This window comes from Amphiprion ocellaris, chromosome 18, assembly GCF_022539595.1.
Source record: "Amphiprion ocellaris isolate individual 3 ecotype Okinawa chromosome 18, ASM2253959v1, whole genome shotgun sequence".
Classification (NCBI taxonomy): domain Eukaryota; kingdom Metazoa; phylum Chordata; class Actinopteri; family Pomacentridae; genus Amphiprion; species Amphiprion ocellaris.
In genome coordinates, this window is record NC_072783.1 from 17,626,503 (window position 1) to 17,634,034 (window position 7,532).

Sequence of the window (7,532 nt, forward strand, 5' to 3'; positions counted from 1 at the left end):
GGAGTTGTCTTTTTAAAGACCTGCTTTGGTGAAAAATCTGTTTTTTCTCCTTGGTAGAATGTTCATATGGTGTTCTTTATAGGCTTGAAGATATATACTACCATTTAAAAGTTTGGTGTCACTTAGAAATGTTTTTATTTTTGAAAGAAAAGCATTTTTTCAATGAAGATAACATTAAATTAATCCGAAATACATTGTTAATGTAGTAAATGACTATTCTAGCTGGAAACGGCTGATTTTTAATGGAATATCTACATAGAGGTACAGAGGAACATTTCCAGCAACCATCACTCCTGTGTTCTAATGCTACATTGTGTTAGCTAATGGTGCTGAAAGGCTAATTGATGATTAGAAAATCCTTGTGCAAATATGTTAGCACATGAATAAAAGTGTGAGTTTTCGTGCAGAACATGAAATTGTCTGGGCTACCCCAGACTTTTCACTGGTACTGTATAGTGAGCAAAATAAGCAGTCAACACCATGTAATTAGGTGAGTTTAATGTTGATATGAAAGTACTCAGTAAAAATCCCCAAAATGTAAGTTTGCATATAACAGGAGCAATGTAGGAGTCTAGTATACATACATACTCCAGTGAATCTGCACTTCCTACCTTCTATATGTTACAACTACTTGTGCATGCAGATTACTTGTATATATGATGCATTCTGCTCATAGTGTATATTAAATTATTAGGAAACAGCGTAATTGCACTGAACTTGTTGTGTTCCTTTCTGTTGTCATTCTGCCTGTGTTGGTTCAGTTTCTACTATGGGAGTCATGAGCCAAACTTTGCACCAGTCATCACAACTTGAGCACACCACCTCAAATACAAGTCAGATACTGCAAAACTACTTTGCACTACACAATGGCAAGTTGTCAAACTGGAGCAATCCAACCATGCATGTTCAAATGAGAAACCAGTTCTGATGAAGAGTAATCCACAAACCTCACCCTGCAAGTGGACAGGATTGGTTCCCTTAGTTTGTTATATATAAACTCACAGAAGTTTGAATCTGTGAGTTTACATGCAACAGCAATGGTGTTGACTGCTTATTTGTCTTTTTTTAACCTACGTATGAAAAACACCATATGGACACATTAACAATGTAAAAAACTTGATTTCACCACATGATACCTTTTGTTTTGTACAAGTGAAAACAATGAAATACTGTGGTCTAACTCAAGAGATAGACTTTTCTACTTTTCTGTGGAATATCACATCTTGGATAATATACATACATTTGTGTATTAAGCAAGGTCAAGCAAATTATTTAATTATTTTTTAATTTAATTAATAGCTTTGTTGATGCCCATATGATCAGAGTAATTTGTTTATTATTGACTAAAGGAGGCAGGCAGTTCTTAGTAGGCAAGCAGAGAACGTTATGGGGGTGAAGCTAGTAAAGGGGCACTATGACATAGTCTTTGTGAAGCTTAATGATCCCAGCAAGTGCATATGTTAGACCAAGTTGGGATCAATTTAGACATTATTCCCATATCCTAGTGACACATGTAATGGTTTCTTTTGATGCCTATATCATGCGTCAAACAATATTATTCAAGCAACTTGAGATCATAACAAATGAAATGTATAATCAATAATTGATTGATATTGCTGTTTGCGATAGCAGCCAAAAAATTTTAAAAAATAAGTAAAGGTTGGGGTTGAAGTTCTACCAATCCTTGCTACATTATATTTATCAGTTTAATTACATGAGTGGACCCTTATTTCAGTTTAGCAGGACAGCTGAAGGATTGTTTGCTTACATTTAAATAACATTTTCAACTACAACTCTCTGTTTTAAAGAGTGATGAAGTTGGTAAATCATAAGTTAAACTCAAACGGCTCTCAAGCCAATGATTTTTCAAACCAACAGCCGATGAGAGAGCTGAACCAGGAAAGTAAGCTGTTTCCGAATCATTCATCGTGAGTCAAAGTACTGCAGGAGTTCAGCAAACGTACCTTGGCTGTATCGTTGGGACAGCCTGAATAATGAACACAATAGAAGAAAAAAGGGTGAAACTGAGAGCATAAGCACCAAGACGGGGGCGGGAGGATGTTTGTGAAAGTAAAAGCAGCAACTGGGAGTAAAGAGCTGCATAAGAGAAGAGTAGGAAACAGAGGTGAGATTGTGGTGAAGGGGCAAGAGGGAGGGAGGCAGGAAAAGAGGCACCTGCCAAGTGGTGAAAATGGGATGGAGACTGTACCTGAGAATGAATAAGCACTTTGCAATTCCTTAATACAGTTATCCAGTTAGCTAAGAGGCATGTTATGCCAGCTCCAAAGATTCGTTACGGCCTCAATCAAGCCATCGACAGTCGAATGTACTGGCAGTCAATGCGGAATCAGAATGGAAAAGTGCTTGATTGAGTTTAGAAAGGAATAATTCTTTAAGAATTAGGAATAGGAATACTTTTGTCTTAATGCTGGTCGCAGTACGACACTTGGATGTCAGAGCCCTTTTTCACTTTGCTCTTGGAGGCCAATCGGGATTACGCAACAGCCGAGGAAACCAATCAAATTTGAGCAAAGACTGAGAACCAACACATCCCTCACATCCCTCATCCTTCGCCCTCTCTCTCCAACGATTCGCCTGCCTTCACTCATTCATTCCTCCTCTCATCTTTCAGACATCATCCATATGTCCATGCGTCATTTTCCATTAGTGAGCCACTCTATCCATCTATCAAGAATATCTCAAATCTCTTATCTTGGTCCTCATCGCTGCCATCTCGCTCTGCAGTGGGGCTCAGCAGAGCACCACCAGGCTCAGGGCAAAACCTAATTTGGGCTCTTAATTTCTGTCAGCCTTTTTGGACACAGTTATGAGAAGGCAGAGGGGGTGGAGTTGGGGCTTCTGCAAGCAGCCTCAAGCGTGCAAAATGTTCCTTTTTGATACCCCTTCTCCACATTGTGCTCGTCGTTTCGCCATTTTCCCACCTTTCTCATTGTCACTTTTCCCTGTATTGCCCCTCTTCTTTCTCTAAATATCTCCACATCCCCTCTTCCCCTCTTCCCTCCCTTTGCTCTAATTAATTCTGCTGTGAATTAATTACCAGGGGGGAATCTTCCCAAAACAGAAGAGAGAGAGAGAGTGAGAGAGAAAGGGGGCTAGAGTGGGGAGTAATAGGGAGGGGATCTGCATTAATCACCCCTCTATTCCTCAGCAAAAAAGAAAAAAAAAAGCTTGAAACAAAAGAGGCCGCGAAATGAAAGAACATCATAACAAAAACACGGTAAACAAAATTGTTTACTTCGCCCTCACCTCCGCAGCTGAAACCTCACGGGGCTGTGATTAGGAAAACAGGGCTCTGTCTCTCCCTCGTCTTTTTTTTCTTCTTTTTTTTTGTTTTCCTGCCCCTCCTTGCTCCACTCATTCCTCTTTGATGAAGTTGTGGGAGTTCAGAGGGAAGCGGGATATCGCCCGAGCACAAAGCACCATGGGAAGAGCAAACTTTGGCTCATCCGACGAAGAGGGCCGGGAAGAAGTGTCTGTGACGTGCTTATACTCAGGAGTGCTGTCACACCTTAGCTGATTAGAACTTCAAAAGTGAAAAAATGTAAAGCTGAAGCAGTTTGCTGGTGTGTTACCTCATGCCGGGTCACTATTCCGTGTCCTCTGAATGCTAATCAGGATGTTTGTTTAGTAAAAAAAAAAAAAAAAAAAAAAGACAGAGGCTAGTCAAACGTCAGGGGCCCCAACAAACCAATGACTTAATCCTGTTTTGTGTTGCTGAGGTAACCCAGACTCCCAGAAAGAGCGACAACGAGGGAATATGATGTCAAAACGGAGCGGCGGATTGGACAGAACTGCAACGTCGAACAATATCACACTTTTCTCTCCCACATTGGGTGGCTTGTGAGTAAAATCCCTCTCTGAGTGCCTGTAGAGGAGGGGTGGGGTGGGGGGGTGCCAGTTACAATGAAGATGTCATCAAACCAAGCTCCCCTCCCCACATGTCTGCACAGCGGCCTGCCAACCCCACCCAATGCACATTCACACAATCCATCTCCACGCCAAGCCCAGAGATCATCAACACAATAGCCTGCAATAAAAGGGCGATTTGAAGGAAATCCTAAACTGTGGTGCACCACATAGGATGTGTCCTGACCTGGTGTCAGGAGGAATAAATCCTCTAAAATCCACTGAAACAGAATGGCACACAATAAATAAATAAATAAAAAAAACTCTTCCTCCAATTCTTTTCTTTGCTTGTTTTCACTTTATTTCTAAGTCACATGGACTCACAGGTAGCTGCTTTATTAGAAAGACTTTCATCCTCCGTCCAGACTGCGGTTTCCCCTCAGTTCAGTTTGTTATGATGGGCTTTCCAAGCGTCAGTAACTGCTGGCTATCACATGTCAACATCTGTCTCAGAGTGCGCATAAAAATCTGTGATTTGGGAGTTTGTTTCCTGTTGTTGGTTCGAGTTACGATTGTAATGAACCTCACCGCAGCTTGCTTGGCAGCTGAAAGAAACCCACATTTGCAGTCATCACTTGATGCGATTATTTACTGTGGCCACCGAGTCAAATGGCATCGGTCTCACCTGGCCAAATGGCACTCAGTAATAGCAGAAAAGCTCCAAACAAATGAGGTGTGCGTGTGCCCTTAAAAACACAAAGCTTTCCCACATGGCACCTTGTCACAACCAGACACCTTTCTGTTCCCAAACTAAACTGTAAACATGTTCAACTTGCCGACTCTGAGACAAAATAAGTGGCCAATTATAATGATATAACAGAAGCAAGGCCTCGTTATGATTCATGTTTGTGAGGTGATATTGGGTTCAAAAGGGTTTTGGATGAAGAGCTTCTGTGGGGGAGAAAAAAAAAAGCTAAAATATTGCCAGCTTATTACAGTAAATGACACTGCATGGGAATAAAAAATGCAGACAAGTTACATAACTTCTGGTAAAGTTTGTACTTTAACTCCAGCCTGCTTCAAGAGGGTAATCATGTTTTGCCATGCTGGGCTGAGTGAGAGGGATAAATGCTGTTGGTGCATGCCTGTGCACTACCAAATCATACATGATGTGCAGCTTTTTCTTCTGCAAATGTTTGGAAACTTGCCCAGGAGTTGCTGCAGTGAGGATTATAACTGTGACAGTGTTAACACTTTGCACCCTCTATTAATCCTATGAAGCCTGGTTGTTGGTGTTCAGTGTTCATTCTGACTCTCTGGCCTTGTTTGTTTACTGTGTTTCTTGGAAAGTTGTGCCATGTGAATGGCTTAAAGCAAGGAAAGCTTCTATGCTTTAAATGTGTTTGGAGATCAAGGGAAAGAATGCTGTAACTGAAACTTGCACACGAATGGAAGATAGAGATACTTGTTGCTATAAGATGTAGAAAAAACAACTTTGCAAGCTGTAAGATGCAGGTCAGATGACAGATGTGGCATGTGTTGCGTCTAGCTTCCAAAAGACAGCACCAAATCTATTCTGGTTTTCTAAATGTGAATCCTCAAGTTCACTTAAAGCTTATCCAAATAAAGAAAAATGCTGTATCTGCCCTACTGCTTGCCCTTTCCTCACTCAGAAATCTAAGACTTGTAACTGTGTCCAAGTCCAAGCACAAGTTGTAAAGCAGAAAAGGGTTGGAAAAAAGAACATTCAGTATGCCTATCTTTCAAACTCTTCAATGCTTGATTCTCCATATGACTGCCAAATTAATCAAAAAAAATAATCAAAATGTGACATAAAAACAAAATCCATACATTTGCTATGCATGCTGTATTTTCTGGATGGTCATGGGAAACAGGATTTAGCTGGTGGGGCCACAGTGGAAACAGAGTTTTTGCTAGGAAAGTATACAAAGGGCTTGGTGGTTAGCACTTTCACCTTGCAGCTAGAAGATGCCCGATTTGTGTTCCCGACGTCCCGGGATCTTTCTGCATGGAGTTTGCATGTTCTCCCTGTACATGAGTGGGTTTTCTCCGGGTTCTTCAACTTCCTCCCACAGTCCTAAAACATGCTCAGGTTAATTGCTGATTCTACACTGTCCGTAGGTGTGAATGCAAGTGTGATCGTCTGTATATGTAGCCCTGTGATAGACTGGTGACCTGTCCAGGGTGTCCCCTGCCTTCAAGTCAGCTGAGATAGACTCTAGCCCCCCCATGACCCTAATGATGATTAAGCGGTGTATAGATAATGGATGGATGGATATTGTGTACATGCTCAACCAGTCATACTTTTGCTGCTCTGTTATTTCTCAGCTCTAATGGGGCAAAGGGAAGAACATAAAACCAGGTGTTTTTGTTTGATGAAGCAATTTATTGCTTGTTGAGATTAATGAAAGAAAAAGGGTGATAACATTGCAAAGTAACAGGGCTGGTGAGCGCTGCTAAATCAAAGAACCAAATAAAACCAAATGAGAGAAGAGAGTTAGAAAACTAGCTAAAATTAAATAAATAAAAACAACTAAACTCTCCAGTCAAACTTAAAGAAAAGGTAGCAACACCCATGGCTAGCAGACAACTCCTAGGTCGCTCTTTTAGGAGTCACATATTCACGTCAAACACAAAAGGCATCAAGGTGAGCTGCTCATGCTAAAGGACAGCCAATCAGACTGTGAGTTTGGCTGCAGATTAAAAACCCAGGTGTGGCGATTGCTGCAATCTGATTGGTGGAGGAAACTGGGTGGTGGTCCAATCAGGCAGGACAATAGGCGGGGAGAAAGAACAAGGGCTGGAGTGCAGGTCTGGGCCAAATCCAGTTTGGAGACTGGTGGGATCTGGAGATGCTCTTCAGCCTGACATGTTCCAAAGTCTGCACAAATCATCTCCCCACATGAAGGCTATAAGGTTTCACCACAAAAAGGAAAGCACACAGCCACCAGAGACCATAACAAACAAACAAACAAACAAAATAATTTAAGTAAACACACCAGATCGCAGCTGGAAACGCACCACAACCGGACCAGCATGCAACATGCGGTGTGTTTCCAGCTGTGATCCGGTGTACTTACCCGGAGCTCATTTGCATAAAGTAGACTTGACTTATACTTTATGCAAATTTGATGTGGCATGTGGAGATTCCGCATCATGAAACTGTCCTCAAACATCTAAACTAGCCATCGCTGACCTAAAAGGAGGGCAGATTCAGCTACTGCACAGGTTGTTTCTCACCTTGAATGCTTTCAGAAATACTTTTCGCTGAAGTGTTTTCAAAATAAAAGGCGAAGTTTGCGGCCAGGTCGCTGTGTTTAATAGACACGTCTGCCAGACAAGCTGAAAGCGCTGTCATGTGCCCACGTAGTGGCCTGCTGTTGTTCGAGCACTGTCACGTGACAATGTTGAGGCCCGCTAATGACCGCCCGCCATCCGTACAATTTTCAGATGCGACGCGTTGACGTGCCGGAAAATCGCATCTAATGGACATGTAGCTTAACAGTTGTCAAATAGAGCTGTCAACTGTGTACCAACCTGACTTCTGCATAACACAACTGATGGTCCCAACCCCATTAAGAAGGCAAGAAATTCCACAAATAAACCTTGACACAGCACACCTGTGAAGTGGAAACCATTTCAGG